General features: G+C 45.4%; 1 protein-coding gene across 1 annotated transcript in view; it reads right to left on the bottom strand.

Annotated features, from left to right (window-relative positions):
• MAPKAPK3 (MAPK activated protein kinase 3) overlaps positions 1-17,490 on the bottom strand; it is a 123,288-nt gene extending 105,798 nt beyond the window's left edge. Inside the window, exons 1-3 of the mRNA XM_061357323.1 lie at positions 16,900-17,490; positions 15,516-15,599; positions 4,629-4,705 (exon numbers count right to left, since the gene is read on the bottom strand). The gene's annotated coding sequence lies outside the window, so the exon portion shown is untranslated. The remainder of the gene's footprint in view (positions 1-4,628; positions 4,706-15,515; positions 15,600-16,899) is intronic.
• Positions 17,491-19,959: the final 2,469 nt, after the last annotated feature.

Here is a 19,959-nt window from a genome sequence, read left to right as displayed (position 1 = left end):
GTTGCTCGGGACTTTATCCATATGAGTTCTGACACATCAGGTCTGCAATTAGTTCTGTTGCAAAAGAGGAGACACATGCAAATAGACCAAATACTGGAACAAACTAATGGAACTGTGGCATTTCCAAAGGAGTTCTTCCCATTTGTAGAGTGAAAGCATTGCTATAAACCAGGACGAGTGTTTAGCCACAGCTCCTGAAAGCCAAACTGGTGTTTACTGGTGGATGTGGAGAGCAGCCTATCAGGAGGGAGAACAGCCAAGGGCTCCCTGATGACCTTTTGGCTTCCTTAAGTGGTTTCCGAATGTTACTCCACACTCACAGGCCATCCATGCACTAACAGAGTATCATATAAAACTGTCATTTTATCTGTTCAATGCTACATACATCTGAGTTACAGAAACAGCACAAAGCCACTAAAGAATTCTCAGATTCGCATACCACACAATCCCATTTCTTTTAAAACCTCCTCAGCCCCATCCTTTACTATACAAATGGAGAACTGTTCTGAACTCTGAGGCAATCTGCTGCCGTCCTTGACATGTTTGACTTTCAACAGTTTTTTACTGAAGAACTAAATGGAGAAATAAACCCATGTCTGGTGACACTGCCCTCAGACTCCGAACTAGCAAAACCATGGATGCCAAAAGGAAAAGCTTTTCTTTGCAGTTTTAATTCCTTGCACTAATTACAGTATTAAAATACAGAAGGAGATAAAGCACCCAGTCCTCTCTACACAGTTACTGGTTCTGTGGAAGCTGTACACATTCACTTACAAGCAAAGCACACCCTACAACATGTATGCCCTGCCAGTGCTTCAGTTCAAATCTTCAAGCTCTTTTGGGATGTCATTACAAGTCATTAGAACATCAGTTCTGTCTGGATTGGTCGCCTACATTATCAAATGTACCCTTAAAAGGACAAATACAGAACATTGCACTATTCTGCCTCTGGAAGTTAGGATCTACCAAGCATAACACCACAGGAGAAGCTTTATGAAGAGTAAATAAGGTTTACTTCACCACAAAACACTTGAGCTGTTCACCCTGTGCTGCTTTGAGTGCTGCTTTTGAGGAGCCTACTTTGCAATGCACCATTCTTCACTCAAACACTGTCCCTAGGACCTTTCTCCTATGCAGCAGAGGCTGTTAAAGAGGTCAGAGATCTGGCCTTGCCCTGGGACAAGAGACCCAGACCTTCCTGCCTTGTTTTCTGTCATTCGGTCATGCTTTAATAAATGTAATTGCTTGTCTGTATTTTATGAAGATATTGTTTTCACTGCAATCTCCTTTAAAGGTTGGAAAGGCAGAATACAGGCAAACTCAGAAAGCTGTCATGGACTTTGCTTGAAAGCATTAGTGCCTGTCCACTGGTTTTATTTGAATTCTGTGCTGGAGTCAGCTCACCTGCATAGACTTAATAAAGATGCTAAAGAACCAACCAGCCCTAGAAAATCAGGAAAGAGCAACGTGGCTTGATTTATTTTCAGGGTTTTTTCACTCATCGCTCTCTTTCCCACTTACAAGTCACATTTCACCCCAGCCTGCACTGTTTTGACACCTCAGCAATTCATTTAATTCATTACCAATGGAATGCAGTTTACAAGGGATGCATTTCTGGCACTCAGTGGTTAGTGTCTCTCAGCAATGGCCTGGCTTAAACTTATCTCAAGGGCTCTGTGTAAAACCCACACAAGAACATCCCTCCACTGGATCCAGGTCCTGCAGGGATAGGAGCATTCTCCCAAAGTGAAAACATAAAGAGGTCACCTCGATATGTTCATGAACAGACACGGCGGTGGTTCCTAAGCCATGGTACTGGAATCCCTGAAGGCGTAACTACCCAGGTCACAGGGAAGATACCTCCATGAACACAGTTATAGCTGACAGAGATGGGGTTTTGTAAATCAAAGAGCAGTGTGGATCTTGACTCAAGACAGGGAGGATGGGTACCTCTGGGAAGGAATATGGTAGTTTAAGGATTAGGAAAGTATATGATGGGAAGGTGCAAATGGGAGGCACACCTCCCCATAGGCATGGAACAGCACATTTCCAGCAGCCACTGTCTTATGATCTGCCCTTGACCCCGGTACTTACAATGATGGCTGTTGCTAATACCTGTGACTGCTACTGCCTGTGCACTACAGCAACACAAATCTGGGAACCCCTGGCACAGGTTACAGCCACAGGCTGAATTCCAATTTGATACCACTTAAGCCAATCTGAGCTCTCAGAAACTGTTGCCACATGTTCTCTCCATGACACACTGTATAACAAGCAGCTCTTATTTTGTGATGGCTTCAGTTTCAGAGTGATTTCAGTGTATGGCCCCATCTTCAATCCTTTGCAGCAGAGTGACTTAGAGCTGGTGTCTGTGAAGACAGCTATATGGTCATGTAGCTACATACAAATAGCAACAACAGTACTCAGGGCTGCTCCTATCTACTGGAAACATTCATGCACACAACAAAAAGCCTGTGAGGAACACTTACATCATCTGGGTGTTATTTAACTTCTTTTAGCTGAGACAAGTCTATCTCAAAGCCCTAAAAACCCAACCCCTCATCTCTGAGACTCTGATGACAGCCTGGGTTTAGCAAACAGCACTACTTAGGTCAGGTTGGCTGGCTGACATGTTACCTGGGATATATTCTTACTTGCAGCGCCATCACTCCATAAGACACGAATGACTGTTTTCACCACTGGTCAGATTCACCCTAAAATCACAAGGCATCTTCCCTTTCCTGTCATTGGCCATGGTGATCATAGAACCAGAATGGTTTGGGTTGGAAGGGACTTAAAGCTCATCCAGTTCCAACTCCTTGTCACAGGCAGGGACCCCTTCCACTAGAGCAGCTTGCTCCAAGCCCCTGTGTCCAACCTGGCCTTGAGCACTGCCAGGGATGGGGCAGCCACAGCTTCTCTGGACACCCTGTGCCAGCGCCTCAGCACCCTCACAGGGAAGAGCTTCTTTACATTTAACCTAGATCTACTCTCTTTCAGTTCTGAGTTTTAGGCCACAGAGGTCTCCAGGAATGAAACAATATTGACAGCAGCCAGGGGATTCTGTGCTGTTGCCCAAAGCAGTCTTTGTGGATAAGTTTTTGTAGATCACACCCTGCTCCTTCATCCAGGAGAAAGGCGATTAGTTTCAGTGCTTTGGTAGGTTCCCTTCTGTGCAGAGGAGGGGGTGATGTGAGAACGCTCGCAGTAATGGGAAACCTCTCTGAGAAAACCAAAGAGCTTTTGCCCTTCTGTCTGGAACCTGTCTTGTTCTCTTCTGGCTAACTGGGTCTGATGAAGTTTGAGGTGTACTGCACAGTCTCCTACATACCAACTCTTTCAGGAACTAGAAGTCTGAGAAGAAAAAGCCATTCATGAGAAAAGATGGGTTTTGTGGGTGCTTATTGAGCCGCAGCACGTAGCCTTCACGGTATGTGACTATTTACTTCTGCTCTAGCTGTACATTTAGCTTTCAGCAATGACAGCTACAGTCCTTTTTTCATACAAAAATCACTCAGTATTAAATGAAATAGGTTTTAAGTCAAAATGCTGACTTCCAAGAGGAGGAAGATTCTTTAAGCAGCATTCACTAATCAATCCTGAGAAGTCAGGCCCATTTCAGCTTGTGACTCATGGACCCATCCTGTTCCCATGGAGCTCTGCAGCCTTGTGAGCTACTTCTAAAAGTTCTTCTCATGATTTACTTCACGGTTTATCAGACAGCCAACAGTATTACAACTTAAATATATGCACTCCATCCTCAAATAAATATGCTGTCATTTTTCACTGATACATTCACAGACAGAATTTGTTAAAAATTAGGAGCTTTTTGAGAAACTGAGAAACAGATTTATTAAATTCACTCAATACCTCCCAGCCAATCACATATAAATGCTTTTATAGCTTTGTTTAGAGCAATTACTCTTCAGTCAGATTGGCTTTTACTACTTGCTGATAATTCCTGGCTCCTCAGCCAATCAAACATAACCAACAACTGCTGTTCAAGAGGTCTTACAATACAGTACCAGTATACTGTGGGTTTTGTGATGCTTTGCTGCTGCCTTGAATTGTCCTGTGCACAGAAAGAGTGCTCTGGAAGGAACCTCTGTGTTTTACCCATGTATCTTTACTTCATTGTGACACTGACAGGAAAAAACTCTGAGGGAAGCATGTTCACTAAACTCAGTATAAGAAACACAGACGCAGAACAAGCAAGAGAAAACAGCCAAAGACAGCTCCTGGGACACAGCATAAAGAGATGGGAGAGCTTGGGGCAGAACCCCCATCTTTCCTTGCGTGACATTCCCTTATTTTTAAGGCATTCCTGAGAATCCCCTTCCAGCAAGCCCCAGCTCAGAGGACAGAGGGTAGGGCAGGAGCTGTGTACCAACTATACATCACATTAGAAACAGTCACAGGAATTTCCACCTGCACACACAGCTCATCCCAAGCATTGTGTTTCATTTGTGAGCACCCCAAGGTGTCTTTAGTCTGCTGGGCCCATTAGAACAGAAAAGGCATAAAAGAATATCATTGTCTCCCCAGCACTGCTGGCTTTACACTGTTACCACAGGGCACAAAGCATGACACTGATGGTGTAATGATGTTAAAGCAGGCCAGTGGCTTACCTGAGGAGAAATTCTGAGTTGAGAGAGGGTTCTGCCCAGCCTTGTGCATCACTTCAGCTCCATTCATGTCATTGAAACTGATTTAAAGGAAGAAAAAAAAAACAAAAAAAGGTAATTTTACACTTTGGGAATATGTTCTTCCAGGAAAAACTGATTCACTAAACACATTGGACCTTTTTCCCCCCTTTAATTCAGCACAAGAGTACTATAAGCCCATAATGCCTATATTGATCCAGCTAAATGCAGACATCTAACTGAAATTCTTAGAACTTGAGCTTCTTTAAGCATCTCTAATGGAGACAGAAAGACACATTCTACTCAAACCTGCCCTATCATTTGCAATGCCCAGATTGCTCTGCTGGAGGATCCAGCACTTCTTAAGTTTGTAGGCTCATGTTCTATGACTCTACCAAGTTTATTCTGCTGTCCCTTCAAGGATCAGATTACCTGGCCTGTTTAGAAAAAAAAAAAATATATATCTTTTTAAGCTTCTTTCTGCTCCTTTCCACAAGGCACCTGAGCCCGTTTTCAGCAACTCATTGTTCAGGACCTCCTTCTGCATTTTCTAGACCTCATAAATGCCCCTGAACTGGGAACTTTGGTTGCAATTTGCTGTATGATATGGACAGTAGCTACTGCCCCCTTCTGAAATCCAGCATACTCTTTTCTTGCTTCTACCTCAAAGTGGAAAGAATGAAACACTTGTCCTGGGTGAGGCAGCAGCTCCTGATCGTGCAGGAGCACAGTGGGAACCAGGAACTGCTGCCACCCCAAAGGTGAGAACCTGCTGACGGGCTGCAAAGCAGGAGTTGCAATGCTTCTGGAGCCATGTCCCAAACTTTCCCTTCCCCTACACTCTGTCCCTGCTGTGCCTGATGACATTCTAAGATGAACTGCACTTGGCAGCTTCCTAAGCACTGTGAGGAATGGGCTCCTCCTGCTCAGAGCCCTGGTCCTGCTGGCACACTCAGACAAGCTGTGCAGCTCACTGGCAGGTACAGCCAGTGCCTCCTGTCCTTGGTGTCAGTGAACACTGCATGGTTGTGGCCACCACCAAGGCCTTTCTGTGTGACACAGGGCTCTGCTGCCTACTGCTGCGGAGGCTCAGCAGCCTCAATAAAGACTGGAGATGTTCTTCCCATTTGTACGAGTCCTGCAGCACTGCTCAGGCACTTGGCCTTTCCTTGTGTCCCTGTTCAATCCAGATGCTGGTCCAGGGGTCAGACCATTGTTGGATCACTTGTTGGGGAAGAGTTTCACTTAGGGGCTCCAGGCATAACCACCACTGGCTACATGGCAGCCTGTAGCACAAAGGGGTAGTTCCCTGGGAAACAAATGGGATGCAACATCCTCATGGTTTTACATCTCAGTGCCTCTTTCGAGTTATCGAAATTCAACCACCACCATGCCCTATGAAGATATATTATCCACATTTTTGTGAGTGATATAAAACCCCAGCACTATTCCCTTACAGAGCACAAGATTGAGCCTGCCCACATTTACGGGGCCACAGTATCTAATCTGAAATAAGACAGGACAAAGCAGCTCAGAGGTCCCCACTTTATCACAGATGTCTGAGATATGATTTGAAGCCCAGGACCACACTCCTAAACAAAACACGTCTGTTCAAACACAACAATAGTGTGCAAAGAAATGGCTGTTACAATTGTCATTCCACTGCTACAGGGGGGAAACTGGTAATCTGCCACACAAGCCTGCAATGCCTTTACTTTCTCCTACAGCCGTTTTCCCTTTCCCAAAGCCTTCAGCACAGCCATTTTCATGCTCCAGTGTAAACTGGATCACTGTGTACCCTGTGCCATTCTTGCTACACAAAAGCTGTACTGAGCATATTATTATTCTACAGACTATCTCTTCTGTATCTCTTACTAGGTCACAAAGAATAAAGAGCAGATCTCAGTTACCAAATAAACACAACTGCCTGCTGCAAGTCTGACCCAGGCTGAGGTACAGCTATTGCAGATAAGCAGAGATCTGAGCCATCCAAGCTGCCATAACCATCTCACAGTTACGTGCAATGCATAACGTGCTGGTCAAACCACAGATTAGCAATAATAGGGAAACAATTCAAGTTAAAAAAACAACAACAGAACTTTGCCTTCAAGAAGGGCCTTTTTTATCAAATGTTTTCAGTTCTGTGGAAAATACCTTTCTCTCCCAGCATGTTTAAGGACTATAGTTATTCTTTCCTTTCTTATGCAGAGCTACATAAAACCTTTTATTTTTTACATATGTTGAACCCCAAACATTTCAGTTTTCAAAGGCAATCAGGGTTGGTCCTGCTCTCCTTTCTGAAGAAGGAAGTGTATTAGATTTAACTCTCATCTTCCAGGTGTACAAGCTGGATTTGTTTCCTTTTAATGCACATGAAACAATGAGACAAAACCAAAATGACCTTGTGCTGATATAGCTGTCTTGGGAAGCCAGTGCTTTCATCTAGGCTCAGTTTAACTAAGAGAACACTAAGAAAAGGAATACATTCACTTCTTAGAGAACTCTACAATTAACTGTTTCACTGAAAATGAATATTAAACACAATTCTTCTTCCTTCCTTGCATGGGAAGAGTGCTAGCATTTGGAACAGACCAACACAAAACAAATACAACACCAGCTTTTCAGCACACTATCGCAGCCCCATCACACCACCCTGCTGAGCAGAACTGACCAGCTTGCTTGGCCCTCCTGTCACAGTGCCTCTCTACCATCCTGTCACTGAGGAAAGAAGGTCAAGCAGATGACAAACTAATTCATACCTACTTTGAGACACCTTTACCAGGGAATGTAAAGAAGTACTGCTGCAAACCAGACCTGTACCCAAGCTGCTACACATGCTCTCTACAGTAAGCACAGTCCTAACTTACACTTAGCTCCTGCCTGGCTATGAGTAACACCTGCATGGAGGGCAAGCATTTAGCAGCCCTCACAGCCAGGTGAAAAGGTTATTTGTCACAGATGCCCCAGTTACCAATCCAATCACTTGAATACTTCACAGATGTCATCCATCCCCAACATGGACTGAGCTCAGCACAGAGCAGTGGCAGAACCCAACAGACACAAGCTCAAGAACCAGAATAGTTTCCAATAACCTGGCCAATGTTTTTGTTGTCTGTTCAAAGAGAATAAAAAAAAAAACCCAAACTCTTTGATGCTCAACCTGTGATGCAACATCATAAATACAGCTTAAACATCCTTCTGCTAAAGTCACTGACAAGCTTCATGTGAGCTGGCAACTTCCAATCTTCAAATAAGATTTCTGCCAGCAGACAGGAGTTTGGAGACAAGCACCCACATAAGCTGGTGTGATCAGAGCAAGTGATCCTCCAAAACCCCTTTGCACAGATTTTATCAGAGCTGTCAAGACAGGTTGTGAGTCACACTTACCATTAACCCTCCCCCTGCAGTATTAGGATTTAAGGTACAAAATTACAGGTGTGTAACAAGCTGTTGGGTAACCAGGTCAACCTGCCTGGTTGCACTTCACATACTTCCACCAGGTGTCAACGTGAATGGCTCAAGCATGGTTTAACCACTTCAGAAAAGAGGTTAAACCAAGAAGCATTACACCTGCAGAGTATGGGTTAGGAGAGAAACACCTCACATAAGTATCACTGTGATTAGCTGCAGCTAAACTTAACTTTTACAGATGATGTCATATCTCTATATGATATCCAGTATTCTGACCCAGCAAAATGAAAGGCAAATGCCTCATCACCTGCAGAGACTGTGTAGTACTGCACCTCTGGTCAACAGCAGAAGAGTCAGATCAAAAGGTGCAACACTGAGGCTGGTGCAGTTCCTGATTTTGGTGGTTTTTCTCAGAGCATTACATCATGTTAGTTTGCTTCCTCAAGTCGATTTCCTCTCCAGAGTCCTGCACTACTGCCTTGAACAGTGACTTCAGTATCATACAAACATCTCTTCATCCTCCTCCCTGACTGTTCAGCTACTTTTAAGTCTAACCTTTGGGCAGCAGACAACACTGAATGCAGACTCACTTGCATTCAGATGTTTAAAAGAAGTGTCATTATCCATTATCCTAGATAAAGAAGTGGACACACTAAACACTACATCCATCTCAGCAACTGGACCATTCTTCTCAGCCAGGCACAGAGCTCTGCATTAGAGTGCAGAAGCCTTCCCAGGAAGAGGGAAGGATGGGGGGAATCTGCACTGCTAGCAGCCTTCTTCCTCATTTTATTAATCCATCTTCTAATGCCATCTGCTCCTCCTCTTGATTTGCTGCATCCTCACAAGGAGACTGAAATAAGCATTGAAGGCCCTCCACCTCCAAAAGGGCCAGGATTTACCCCCTCAGATATTTCTAGACAAAGTATGATGACATGGCACTGGTTGTAATTGACATATTTCCAGAACAGGCTCACATTGCTTGAATCTGAACCAAGCCACAAGCATGTGCTGAGTTCCCTCCTGCCACGCTCCCATCCACCGCAGGAAAGGGTATTTATAATTCCCCCGCAGCTGGCTTGCCTTCCAGAGAAGGCAGTAAGGTCCAGTCCATCTGGTGTTGGAATTCTGCAAAGCAGAAGCAGCACCAGGCTCCTAATGCCTTAGAGATGATGGAAGAGCTTGTTTTAGTTCTTAACCTTTTCCTTCATGGCAGCAAGAAACCATCTCAGCTTGAGCAAACACGCTGCACCAGCACAAAGAATCACCCCAGCTGCCTAGCTAATTGTGGAGACAGGAATGGCTGGCAGGAGGATTGGACAGGAGATGGGGTGTCCTTTGTATCAGACCTACACTAATGTCCTAAGTGAGACCACAAGTGAGGAATGTAACTTCCAGGATAAAGACCTGTCATGACTAAGTGCAGGGATTTTATCCTTTTAATGGAAAAATCTTGACAATCACCAACAGGAGCATTCAGGTGACAGTGAAACTGTGGCTGGGTTTTTCAATACATCTTGTGAAACACATTCCAATCTCACCCAGTTTCTTAATCTGAATTTACAAACACACTCTTTGGGGCTGAGGTACTCCACCCTTCACTACTTATTGTCACATGGAAGCTAGTGCAGTGACAGCTGAACAGGTTCATGAAGTGACTCCCCACCACTGGCACAAGTAAGTGGAAAAGCTGAAACTCAGCCTGAGGAAGGTGCTGAGTGTGTCATGCTGACAGGGGAAGTAGGACTGTGTTTGGATGTGGAAAAAGGACCCCTGATTAGAAAAAAAGGCATTGAAATTTCTTTCAATCAAAGGAGCTATCTCTCCTAACGAGCAAACACCATTCAACTTTCTTTTCTCATTGCAGAAGCCCGCTTGGGTTGTTCCATGCAAGTCTGCTTTTCCTTCCAGTTGAGCCAGGGGGTTGATATCCATTTACCAAGCACCGTGGTTTCATTTAAGCTACCAGTGAAAGAAGAGAAAGAATGGAGGAAGGAAGGAATCTGCTTTGACTAACCCCCATACAGACTATCCTCTACACTAAACCGACAGAAAGTACAAAAGAATTTGTGGAAGGACACAGAGTTTCTTGAGGTTTTCAGCTCCCCAGTGAGCAGCATTTGTTGCATTCATTCTTCTATTTGCCAAGAGAGAAGATTGTGAGCAACCTGGCATGTAGGTAGGCTTCTCCCAAATGCCCCTATGTTGCTCAGTCAAACAACCTAAGGCAGCTTAGAACAGAGGTACTCTTGTCAGATCTGAACAGGCGTTTTTCGGACAACTGAGAACAAAACTACAGAATAATAAGTCTCTAACTCACTTCTTTTCAGGTATTGCAGAAAAAGAAAAGTGAAAGAAGCTTTTCCTGAGATGACAGCTCTAGGTCTTGTGGAGTCCAACCACAGCTTTTAACTTCTGGAAACCGGAGAGAAATTCAGACTGATCACAATGGTATCTGGAACATTTAACACCCCGAATGTTCAGAAGAGTGAGGTAATGCTGTAGGAATTATTCCATTAGTAAATTCAGATCATTTAAATTTGATAACCTTCAGCTGATGGAACAGCTCATTGTGCCGGTCACTTGGGAACTTGTCCTGACCATCAATCTTCACTATTCTAATGCTGGAAGAGTTATAGAGTAAGACTGCATTAATTTCCAGATAGGATATGTTAGAATGCCGTTTTGAGCAACCTGTTCTCTTCATTTATAGTAGGTAAGACCAGGATTTAACCCTATCTTTCTTGACCTATTAGGTCAAATGGGGAGAAACAGCCCTCAAATTCAATAGCAGCTGCAGGTCATGCATCCCTAAGGCCTGGCTTTAATCACACCATTTCTGTGTACCAGAAGAACACAAAACCAAGATAGCGAATGAGCATGAGCACAGTTAATTTCACAAGCAGGCTGAATGGTCCAAAGACACTGAAAAGGAGGATGCTAAGAGCTGAAACCTCTGCATAAGGACTGAAAGTGTCAAGCTGGACTAGCCTTGTCCCTACCAGCTATTAGATCACACTGGTGTCAGTTCCTCATGATTTCCTCTCTCCCTACCAGAAGTTGCTGCTGTTCCTATGATCACTTGAAAACGCAAGGACAGAACGCTTTAATGAGCTGGAGCAAGACAAGCTGGCAACTTCTGACAGACCTATGACTTCTCACATCACCAGTAAGAGCCTCCTCTGGGAAATGCAATTTTTATATTAACTTTATCCCTCAATGCATTGACTCCATTGATCGATGGCAACTTCCCAATGCTCTGCTTAGGTTTCTGCCAAGTCAGGATCGAGCTGGGGGACAAATAAGTAAAGGCTATTAGTAAGAGAAAAATGCTGCACAGAAAACCAAACTCAGCAAAGCTACACCATAGATACTATGGCAAAATTCAAAGCAGCAGCAGACTTTCTTCTTCAGATGGGCAATAATGCTCATGTTCCCATGAGTGAGAAGTAAACTCTTTGCCCTGAATGCTCCTACCTGATTAGGAGCTGAAAAACCGATACGTGCTCGGCCTGCCCTACTAAACCTTCTTGCATTCCTCACGTTTCTGTCCAAGTGCATCTTCTAAGTATTGCTTGCTTCTTGCATTCTGCATCCCAGTTCCAAAGAACTGCCATTTCTGGGAATACCCTTCTGTGTATCACCATTAAGTTCTTATTTCAGCTGGATGGCTTTTTGCTTATCTATTTGCATTCCCCCCTCATTTTCTAGCCTGAAAAGTTCAGCTTGTCCTATAGGTGGGTGTTCCTCAGTTCTGACCTGGGGTAACACTGAACTTTTGAAAACAATTTCAAGAAATGACTTCATTTTCCCTTAATCCAAAAACTTACCAACACAATTCCAAGCTTCTTGCAGCCAACAAGCTGGTTTGCAAAAGGATCCCAAGCACCTCCTCTGACAAAGGCAGCTCGGCTAAACTTTGCTAACCTTCCTTTTACAGTTGAATGCCAAAAGGCTCTCTTGGGAAGTCTGGAGGCATTCTTAAAATATGGCTTAAAACATACCCTAATATTTTATGAACAAGGAATTAGGAGCACAGAGACAAAGCCACTGCAGCTGCAATGGAGAGACCCATGCCAAAATGGAGCAGAAAAAGGCAGCAACTGGGAAGTAGAGAGGGAAGATTTAGCAGAGCCCTACTGTGCAAGTTTTGGTTCTAAAAGAGGCTGCAAAAAGGCCCTAAACTTAGTCAGCTTGGTGAAGCCTGCTCTCGAACACTAGGTACAGCCAAAGCTGGATATGTGCATAGCTCAGCTATCCTGAAACTCCCCATCTCTTGGAGCTGACTTGTAACTTTGCTATTGATTCTTAATTACAGCTGCTGACTGCTCCCATCTTCTGCTGGGATTCAACGTGCCCTCCTGCCCAGACTCCGGGTCAGGCTGTCTGTAGCACCAACATGCATAAAATAAAATGACAGTGTGTCAGACATTTAATTTACTCTCCCTTCACTACTGCAGGCTCCTCAGGCTTCCTTACAAAGCTCCTTTGGTTTCCATTTCTCCCTTTGACAGACTGCTCCAGAATCTCACTCCTCTAAGTGTTTGAAAATCTAATTTTCAGGCTAAGTGTATTAATAGCAAATTTGTATCAATTTGTCCTTGTGCCATCATTGATCTTAATTACAAAGACTTTTTCTTCCCCTCTGGTATTCATTTTGCAGCAAAGTGTTTACAGGGAACATCACATTCCTCCCTGTCTTTGTTTTGCTAGGCAGAAGCAGCTCATCTCTTTGAGTTTTCTCTCCTCTGCTAAGCTTTGTGTCCCTTTCTCATCCTCAGAGCCCTGCTCTGCACCTGCTCCTGCACGAGCTGTACACAGTGTTCTTGGCACACTCTTGCATCTTGGTTTTAAACTTCCCTGTTTGTAGCGCGGCTGTCCCCTTGAAGCTGCCCTGCAACCGCCCGAGCCCTGACACTGCTCCACCATACATCAAAGCTCCTCTGCTGCCTCCAGCAGCCTCCTCAGCACTGACTTGGATCATTCCCTCCTCTGCTCCTGCCTGCCAGCACCTCATGCACATCATTCCCACCCTAGCTGAGGACGCACATGGTGTGAAGCTAGCGCCAGCACTCAGCTCTCTGTGCTTCCCTAGGGCTTTCCCACACACACTGCAAGTACTGCTCCTCGACTTAACACAACTCCCACTGAAGACTCTCCTGATCCTGGGCCTCCTGGGGCCCCCTCCTTTGCTCTAGGCAGCTCTGAACACCACTGACTCTCTGGCTTTCAACCCTGGATTTATATGGCTCAGACAGTGCTGACAGATGGACAGGGCCTCCCTTAGACCCTCTAATCTCTGTCCTACTTAGAAGTACACAGCCCTTAACCAGATTCTGCAAGCTCTAAAATGCAGCAAAATCACCCCCTCAGACTGGCCAGTTCCATCCACCAGATCTTCCATGCTGCCATGAACAATGGGAACATCTTTTTTCTAACATGGGCCAGTTCTCAGGCTTCCCTGCTAATGAAACCCTCGTTCCCTGCCCATGGGCAGAATTCCTGCTGTCCTCAGTACACTGAGGCTTCCCTGTAGTTTCTAGTATTGTAGAGGTAGCTACATGGTGATGTCTCCCAGATGACAGTCTTCTGCTTAGCCTTTCAAAGATCTGCTTTCAGAATAAACCCAGACAGGGCAATAAGGGCATACAAAACACCATGCAAGAACAAGCAAAGGCATTTTCATACTTGCATAAAGAATCAATTTGGACATAGCTAAACCCAGATCTTACCCTAGGGAATAAAGAAGTCTTCCATTTTCCAACCCTCAGTCTAATTCTGTGAACTGGGGCAAGCAGGGACATCCGCTGTCTTGTGAAAATGAAATGCAGAGGGGCATACCCATGGGAACTTGTCCAGGGCTGTTTCAATGCATGGCTCCTCAAACTGCCCTTGCACCCTGCCCTCACTCGTGCCCTGCTCCCAGGACCTTGCAGTAATAGTGGCATTAAGGTCACACAGCATAAACCAGTTCATGAAATCTGCCTGTTCTACAGGAACTCAGAAACTGTCACTCATTTTATCTTTGCATTTGCAGGAAAGCTGTCAGCATCTCTATTTCTGACTTCAGGAGAGCTTAGCCCTCCCTGTTAAATAAGATTCTTTCACTGATGCTGTTAAAAAGAAGAAAGTCTCTAAATCAGTGCGGTGGGATGAACATGGCAGCTATGTCTTCTAAGGGCAGAGCCAGATTTGGCAGCACACTGCTGCCTTATGCTTCTCTGCTGGGATACATCACATCTTACAACTACTGATGCCTGGGTTATCTCCAACCCCCATGAAAATACCCTACTTACAAATCCCATTGCCACTACAGCCCTTTGCCATGCCACAGCCCTGGTCTGCTCCTCCACTGTGAATACTATTCCCAAATTAAACATGTTTGCCCAAAACAAACAAGCAAGCTGCTCCTATGGTATCAGTTTGTTTTCTTTAACTATAGGATATAATAGTTGCATGGATTTACTGTAAGACTGACAAACTCTTCACCTGTGCTGTGAGCCACACTGGAATTTGTTTCCCCAATCCATGGCTTCCCACCAGTGTCTGCAGTGATAAATGCTGAAAGCCAACTGCAGGAACACTTTCCTTCACAAACCACCCACCAGTCATCAAATCTCATGATTTGATCAAATCATGTCACACACACACAGCATGACAGGAAAGGAAACTTTGGCTCTGTTAATTCTGTGGCCTCCCAGCCATGCAAGCTATCTTCCCTGCTCAGCCCATCCTGGAGTTTCTCTGGAACTTATTTGTGTTGTTTGTTTGGGCAGCACCTTGGAAAGGAGAAACAGGCATGACATCTGTCATTTCCTCTGCATGGAGGGAAGCCTCCATGGAAGGGGTCCAACACTGAGAGCACACTGCCCTTTCCCCGTGTGAGGGGCAGGAAAGACAGCAGCTGTTTGACTAGCATGCTCCTGCCTCAGGATAAGGAGAACTATTTCATACCTGATGTGATGTGTTAAAGCAGCACAAAAGCAGCATGGGAGCCAGAGATGGGCAGCTTGTGGAAGGAAGGAATTTTTAGGTCTTTCACTGTGGAGACTTGGGTTTAACTCACAGTGAGAATTGTCTTTGTCTTCTCTATTCACAATGGATCATAACAAAGAGTGCCTTTGCTAGGACAGAAAGAGAGCTGGTAGAAAAGCAGCACCAAAACATTCTCTTGGGAAAAAAACACCTTCCTTTAAGAACAGTTTGGGTGGGTTTTAAATTAGTTTTGAAAACCTATTGATTTTGATGACAGTTCCTGTCAAAGCTCCTTGGAGCAGCTCTGTTTCTGTCAGTTCAGAAGCTCTGCTTCGAAACTTCCAAACTGTATGTATTTTACCTTAGAGGTTGTTACCCCACAAGCAGGGTTATTACCTTGCTCAAACATGACAGAAGCAGTGAAATATTTTATTACTTTTTAGATCATTAAGATGAATCACTGCTTACTACAGAATGAAATGTTACCTGCTTGTCTAGATGAAGGCATTCCTGGGTGTTGTAATGGCAGCGTCAGACTTTCATTACATTGTAAACAAGGGACTTCTTGATCTAGAGAGTAGGAGGATGTTTCAGTCATATTAAGCAGCAGCTGTTCTAATTGATTAAAAAAAGGGAGGTGACTAACTCTTGGGTTTTCTTATACCTGTATATACTACAGGTCACATACTGTGACCTACTACCAGTCTGTCCTTAGCAAAGGAGCAGTAAGCAGCGCAACAGCTTACAGTGGATACAACCGAAACAGAAATCCCAGAGCAAAGCATTTCTGAGAGCCCCAGCCTGGGACACAAAGTGCCCATAAGAAATGTGAAAGATAAAGTAGTTAATTCTGATTCAATGGGGGGAGGGGGGGTGGAAAGAAGGGGTAGATGCAGGACACCAAACAGGCTTTATGGTGTCAGAGCTTCCCAGGAAAGGGCAATTCTGAGTTAGGCTGATGTGCATTAATTCTGAGAAGCCTGAGCAGGATTTTTTGCCAGGACGAAGTCCAAGAGGCTCAGGATGGAGGGAATTCTGCAGGGATCCACAGCACAAACAGAGGTTATGGGAGGTCAAGCACAGCTGGGTGTGAGAATGAGCCAGGGCTGAGCAAAGATTCAGTGGAGGACTAAGGCACTGCCAGAATAGAAGAGCAAGGGAAAAAGGGGTTGCCCTCACTCTTCTGCCAACTGCCTGGAGCAGTGCAGCAGGTGAGACCTCGAGAGGGAGAAGCATAATGCTCCTGTGTGGAACATACACCACTACCCATCATACATGGATGATCGAGGCTCTAAGGGCAAGTGCCTGCACCTTCTCAAGGGGTGCTCAGGAAAAGGCATGCCATCCACCACAGATGGTGCCTCCCTTCCTGCTTTTCCAGAGCTGAATTAGCAGAGGAGGGTGCCAGCAAGCACCACCCACCACAGAGATGGGGTTTCCAGCAGTTCTGTGATCAGGACACCGACAACGGGCTGCAGGGCATTCATCCGGGTGCACTCACCTTTAACTTCTGTGTGCATGACTCATGACCATTCCTGCTCATGACTGCCCTGGCCTCAATCCTGGCCCTACTTACTAACAAAATGACTTGATTACTACATCAAAGACTTAATCTAATACTTGACTAATTTCACTGAATTATTCAGCTCCCACAAGCTGCAAAGGCCACCTCTCCACAGACAAAAATTTCACTCTCAAAGCCTTTATGCCCCTTTTATTTCCCACACAAGCAATGATGGACGGAAGAGCCAAACTAAATGAGTAACTAACTAACTCTGTTATATTCTTGGCTTTATTGCCAGTCAATAGGGCACACAGTGAAGCCATGAAGCTGAACAGATGATGTATTTGCTGGGCTTATGGACCTTACCATGGAGTTTCTTGCACAATTCAGGATCTGCATCCCGTGTGTGTTGTGATGCTGAACAAAGGCCTACTGTCTGCTGACATGAACAAGACAAAAAGCCCACTGACCTGGAAGTTGAAGTACAAAATCTACTTTCAGCCTGAGTGCCCGTTGCCCATACACATTAAATGAAGAAGCCTTGTTTGAGTGAAGCATGAGCTTATTCTGCTCTTCTCAAGCAAAGAGAGCACATGCCAGTGCCATGACTCCCATGCCAACAAACCCCAGCAGCAGCAAAATCATGTGAAGGAGAATGCAAGGCTGAGCTGCCTTTTACATCAGGATGTTTCAGTCACAAGGTTACTCTCAGTTATCCAGCATGGAGAAATTTATCAATGCAAGCCAACAACGTTGGCAGGGGGACAGTTACACAACAAGATACTGGCAGGGGAATAGAATACTGAAAGCTTAGAGATGGGGCAACCTGCAAGAAAAGCTTCTAAGCACTACAGCAATACAAACACACCATGAGCTCCAAAGGCTCAGCAGACGGCTCCAGAGAGGCTGCAAGCTCAAAGTCAAAAGCTATAGCAAGAAGATAACTCCCAGGTAAGTGGCAGAGCAATATAGAAAAGGATAAAAGATTATCAGCTTAACAGCCTCCAGTCCCTGGAAAGGCTTAAATTAATGACTGGATGCTTGTTTCACAGAACCCAAATACCACCCCTCACCAGGTGAGCTAACATCAACCCAACTGGCGTGAGTGGGCTGACGCCAGTGAGGACAACAGGGCTGTAGCAGCTTACTCTGGATTTACAGCTGGGACATCAAACCACCACACAAACCAAAGTAGTCAATCATAACCCAAACGACAGGCCAGGAATTTTATAATTCAAGCCTTTTTCAACAACCCAAGAATTGTGTTCACATTCTTGACAGTCTTGGATAAGTGTTTCAAATAAACAGTGAGGATTTCGATGGCAGAAGCCACTCTTCCACCAGCATTGCTGGGTACTGCAGCTCTTGCAGCAGCTCAGGCTGCCAGGTAAAGACTCCACTGCACAGGCATTGTGCTCACACTGATGGGCATGCCCCACTGTGCACATGCTATAGAGTATATACAAAATACAGGAGATGAGCTAACCATCAAGAAAGGAAGCAGCAGCAGGCAGGGAACTGAAATTAAAGGCAGCAGCTAGCATAAAATGGAAATCAAAATCTTCCATGTAAGAACTGCTGAAGACATACCACTAGAAGCAGCGTTCTGCCTCCCATATATTCCTACCTAACTGTGCAGTTAGTGTTAATAGAAACTCAGGCAGTGGCACCTTTGTGACACACTGAGCAGTGCTCTGGTCCTGATCAACAAGGCTCCTCAGGGTCCTGGGACCCTGTCTGCTGTTGCTTGCCCATTGCCCATGGTCCAGGAGAAAGCCATCCACACTGGAGAAGGGCCTCCACTAGCTCTTTAAAGTACAGACACTAAGCAGAGATGCTCAGTCTGCCTCCTATATGAAAGTCCTCAGCTCCACACTTCCACTTATCATTTCAGAGAGGCAACAGTGGTAACCATCTCTGTCCTCCAGCATACCAGGGATTGTCCAAACACATGGATTAATGCAGCTGGACTTCAGGCATCCCATTAACAACCACAGTCCTGTGTCACAAGCTGTGAGGTCCCTGCACTGAAGCTGTTTAACTGGCACAGGGCTAGAGGTTAAAGCCCCCCTTTGCAGCTGTGTCAACACTGAAGCCCTCTGTTGGCCCGAGCTCTTTCACTGGGGGCTGCCGTGCTCCCCACACAGTGGGAAGTGGTGGCAGGACTGTTCTCCAGCGCAGATACAGCTAGGCTGGGACACAGCACCATCTGCAGGGCTCTACCAAGGACCAAGCTCCCACCAGCTCCCCAGGGAAGGCCAGCGTTATCCTAGGAGATACTTCACACCTAGGAACTCGCAAAACAGAGACCTGAGCACACACACAACCACCCTCTTCAGGGTCCTAGAGCAAAACAAAGCCCTCCTCTGAAGGCATCACTTCAGGAAACAAATCAGGGTTTTGATACAGCTCCAAAGACCCAGTAAATTCCCAGAAAATTAAATGCATGTCAGATCCTAGATTACGTAAAGTGATGACTGAAGCACCAGCCTTGTGTGGCTCCAGGGAGCAGCTACAGGCGATGCCTCTGCAGAGAGCTCACGTGCACAGCACAGCGCTGGCGTCAGCCGAGCCTCCCGCTCACAGGCACAAGGACAGCACAGGCACGGCCCAGTGCTTCAGCCAGGGTCTGGCAGTGCCTGTGGTTCCTTAAAACCAGCCCCACAAAGCTCTGCAGTGCTTCTGTACCAAAATTAGCCGGGGCCAATCTGCGTAAAGCACTGCAGAACACATTGTACCGCACCAGCGCATTCCCTCGGATGCGAGGATGACAAATCCAGCCTCTGGGGAGGAAGGGTAATTTTTCTCCTGTCTTGTCTTTATGAGAAGGTCAGCAGCACCATGTGATTTTCCGAGACATATAACCACTGCATAACGCAAACCCCCAGAAATGCAAGCATCTTTATTACTGCTTCAGCTATAAATATAGGAATTTAACACTTGTCCTACTGGATTAGACCAGCAGTCCGTCTCACAGGGAAAGTGGGCTGCTCAGAGCTTGGACAAGTGACTGATGCTTCCCAGAAAAGGCACACAGCTTTCTGCAGCCCAGCCACCAAGAGGGACATCTAACCCCAGCCTGCTGTAGGGAATCAGCCTCCCCCTTGAAGAATGCAACATGATGCTGTTTCACACTCCCACAAGCCAGCAAACCACCCAGCAGAAGCTGTGCATGTTGCTGTTCCATACATAAACATTGCTAACACCCACAGGAAATCTGTGAACTCAGTTCTTTCAATTTTTAAACCAAGTCTGACAAACTGGTCTTAAAAAAAGTCCCTAAGCTACTATTTAAAAAATAAACCCCTAAAAATCCCCAAACAAAACCACCTTTCTGACTACAGTTTGTACTGTCTGCTCTGACAGGAAAACCTGCCAGAAATCAGCTGCGCTGGAACTTTAGTTCTAACCCTAGAACCACATGCA

This window comes from Neopsephotus bourkii, unplaced genomic scaffold (assembly GCF_033783945.1).
Source record: "Neopsephotus bourkii isolate Nb327-2 ecotype Australia unplaced genomic scaffold, CSIRO-AGI_Nbou_v1 NB_887, whole genome shotgun sequence".
NCBI classification, from domain to species: domain Eukaryota; kingdom Metazoa; phylum Chordata; class Aves; order Psittaciformes; family Psittacidae; genus Neopsephotus; species Neopsephotus bourkii.
This window is presented reverse-complemented; position numbering and strand designations above follow the sequence as displayed.